We start from the raw sequence: 3,735 nt of genomic DNA on the forward strand, positions 1-3,735 counted from the left end.
AGGTGGGAACTCCCCGCAGCACCCGGGGGTGGGGGGCCAGGTCCACTCAGGGTGGCTGGGGGCGATCCAGGCCTGCCGGTCGCCCGGTGAGGGCTGCAGTGTGCGCACGCGCTGCTAGGTGACCGTGTGTCCCCTCTCCAAGCTTCGGTGCAGGTCACCACTCTCACACTCGCCCATTCGCTAGGCGTTTCCCGTCCACCCACCTGGGATGGGCGCGTGCCAAGCGTCACGGGTCCGTGAAGTATAATACTGTGGTGCCCTCGGGAAGCCACAGCGTGGCCAGAGAGCAGACGGGGGCCAGCAGACAACAAGGTAAATGCTGTCGGGGGGAGAGGCTTGACCCAGAGGCCAGACCACTGGGGACTTCGGGGGGGAAGCAGGCCTGTGGAGGGGGCGACGGCTGGAGATGGAAGGAGGAGGCCATGGAGAGGGCAGGAGAAGGGACTGGCGTAGAGCGATCGGCGGGCAGGCGTGGTGGGTGGGGTGGTGAGGGAGGTGCCACAGGTCCTGATGGTGGTGGCCGTGCTGCCCACTGCCCCACGGCCTGGCCCGCCGGCATGGGGGTGGGGAGCCCTAAGTCGGCCTGAACCATGGTCAGTGCCCTGGGCCCCGAGTCTGAGGCCCTCTCCTGGGGGGTCTGGTTTCCACTTCCCGCTGGCTGAACTGACGGGCCGGTTGTCTCCCCCCCGAGATCTTTGTCAAGGAAGAGCTTTGGCCTTAAAAAAAGAGAGGAAATAGCAAAAACAGAAACACATTCTCCAGAGGCCTGGAGGATTAAAAAATACATCTGAACACTCTGTACAGTTTAATTAAACAATTTTAATGCCAATTTCCAAACCGTCCTATGCTTCATCTCGCTCTTCAACGTTCCTCTCCACGAGGATGCATCACTGTCTCCTTGTTCCTAATGCCAGTTACTCATCTCGCGTCTGCACAGGTCTGCTTTCCGTCTCCCTTCCCGCGGGTGAGGCTGTCCCCCTCGTCCAGGTGGTCCCCACGCTGGCCGCATGGGCTCGGGCCTCAGCTGCATTACCGTGAGCCTGAGGGAGGCCCCAGTGCAGCCGGCCACCTGCCGCGCACGCGGGAGTCGGGGAGCATCAGCCCAGGGGACACGGGGCCCTGCGAGGACAATTCTGGCAGGTTCACGGCTCGGTCGGATGGAGTGGAAGATGGTGGGAGGACGTCTCCTTCCAAGACCTTGAGGTGGAAGATGCCCCTCCAGGTGTCAGCGTGGCCCCACCCATCTGTAAAGGGGCCACAGGATGCCTGAGGGCTACAGCCTTTGTCAGGTTACAGACGCTGTCTTTAAAAAATAATGTCTATTTTAAAAACCCATGGCCCTGTCCCTTCTGCAGACATCTGGAGGACAAAGCGTGACAAAGAAGGGTGACAGTCTGTCGCATTTAGAATGACACTCAGCTTTCTCCCTGTGCCACGAGGCCCTGTGGGAAACCCTGCCTAGCCCTCCCTCCCTCACCACCCCACTTCGTGGCTGGCTGACTGAGCGGCGCCCCAGACTCTCTCTGGTTCTTCCCGCTCCTCAGCTCTCTCCTGCCTGACACCGGGCCTTTGCATAGGCTGCTCCGGTTGCTGGGAGAAACCCCTGCTCCTTTTACAGCTGCCTTCTTGTCCTCAAGTAGGTCCCCTGCCTGCGCCCTCCCCGCCCCCCATCCCCCCATCTATCTTGGCTCTCCATGGCACTTAACACAGCTCCTAAGTGCTTTCTTCCTCCATCCACCGGCTTATTTGTGGCTGCCTCCCTGAGGGAATGAAGCTTCAGGGAACCAGGACGGGGCCGGTACGGGTCACCGTGGCTGTATCCTCAGCCTGGCACACTGCCAAGCTCCCACTAATTTTTGTCCAGCGACTCACTCACAGCCCTGGCTAGAAAGAATGTTGGGCTTCACCTTCTCTCTTAAGGAGCAGCAGTGTGGACAGATCAGGGAACCAGGAGACCCCAGCCCAGGACCCTTCTGTGGTTTTGTGTCTGCCCCACCCTTGCAAGCTTCCCCGAGGGGCTGCGTCCTAGGCCTCGGGTTCTCCCGGGCCCCTCTCCTCGGTGGCTGGGGCCCTAATTCCTCTGTGAGGACCTTTGTTACCGGCTGCTGCCCCTCACTGCTAAGGAAGAGTGTGAAAATAGAGTTAACTGTTTTTCCTTTCTTGAAAAGTTCACTTGCACAAAAAGAGGTGCTGCTGAGCGGTGCGGGGCCTGCCCCCAAGCTGCTGTGGCCTCACCTCCCAGCACCTTCCTCGCCCCAGGGGCCCAGCAGGCGGGGAGCAGGGCACAGCTGCCTCCCCAGCCCCCCTTCCACCCTGCACAGCGAGTCCCCACATCACGGCTGTGCTCCCCCCACTGCCAGCCTGGAGGTGCAGAAGCCCAGGCTGGCAGCGGGCTTGCCAGAGCCTCTCCATGTCCGGGGGTTCTAAGGGGGACCCTCACCCACTCACCCACCCCCAGCAGCTCGTGAGACACCAAACCCTGGGAGCCAGCATGTGAGGAGCAGCTACTCAGCTCTTTGTCCAGCGAAAGGGGGGTCTCCCCTCCACCCTGAGGGTGGGCCTGGAAGCATCCAGGGAGAGGCCCCTCCTGGGCTGCAATCTCTGCTCAGCCCCTGCTGGTCCGGGTGTGGGGAGGTGCACACCCTGCCAGTTCAAGGATGACACAGACTGGTGGTGCTGGGGAAGTCAAAAGCTGTCAGAGCCTCAGGGTCTCAGGCGTCACTGGGGGCACAGGGGTGGGGAAGAGTCAGGAGCCAGGCCCCAGCCCCCGCTCTGCTGACACCTAGAAGGGCAGGGACCCCCTCCCCCGGGGACACGTGCCGCTATCCCTGGCGTCTCAAGCAGGGGCTCGCTGGCTGGGGGTGGGAGGTCCCTCTGTGGGCCTGGTGGGGGCCTTCCCCCGCTGATCCAGGCCCTGAGGTGCTGCCCCTGTCGGGGGAGTGAGCCCCACGAGGACTTCGCCATGGAGGGACCCCTGGAACACCCCTGAGCCGTCCCTCGCGCGTCTCGGTGTGAGCGGGGGCTTCAGGAGGGCCCAGCCCCCTCCCCAGGGTCCCACAGGTCTCCACCCAGGAGGGGGCTGGGCACAGGGCAAGTTGGCAGAAACTGCCGCCTGTGTGTGTATGTGTGTGTGCGTGTATGTGTGTGTGTGCGTGTATGTGTGTGCGCGCGTGTGCGTGTGAGATGCAGATGCAGGAGCACCCAGAATCCCACCCACAGATGGAGCAGCGCATCACACGGGCACGGTCACACGCAGGACACACTCGCGGGGGGAGGGGCTCGCGCTCCCGCCGCCGCGCGCCGCCCACGCCCGCCGGCCCCGCCCCCTCGGCGACCCCGGCCCTCGGCGTGGTAGGGGCGGGGGCGGCGCGCCGGCGGGAGGGGGAGGGGAGGGCCGCCTCCGCCGCTCGGGCCGCCCCCGCAGTTGGGGGCGGGGAGGACGTTGGCGGCGCTCCCCCGCCCCCAGCCAAAGCTCTCCGCGAGCGCCCCCTGGCGCCCCGCGCGCCCGGCAGAGGGAGGGTGGGGGCGCGGCGGGGGGCGCGGCGGGGGCGCGGGCGGGGCCCAGCTCCGCCCTCCGGGGCCTGGGGGGCGGGGCACCCTCCGCGCCCGGGGAGGGGTCTCCGGCGCGCGCGCCTTTGAGCTCCGAGCGGCCCTCCCGGCGCCCCCCGGCCGTCCCCGCGGGGGCGCCCCCGACCCGCGCTCGGCGCCCCCCTTCCCCGGGCTGGCCCCGCCCCC

The sequence above is a fragment of the Equus quagga genome, chromosome 7 (assembly GCF_021613505.1).
Source record: "Equus quagga isolate Etosha38 chromosome 7, UCLA_HA_Equagga_1.0, whole genome shotgun sequence".
Lineage (NCBI taxonomy): Eukaryota > Metazoa > Chordata > Mammalia > Perissodactyla > Equidae > Equus > Equus quagga.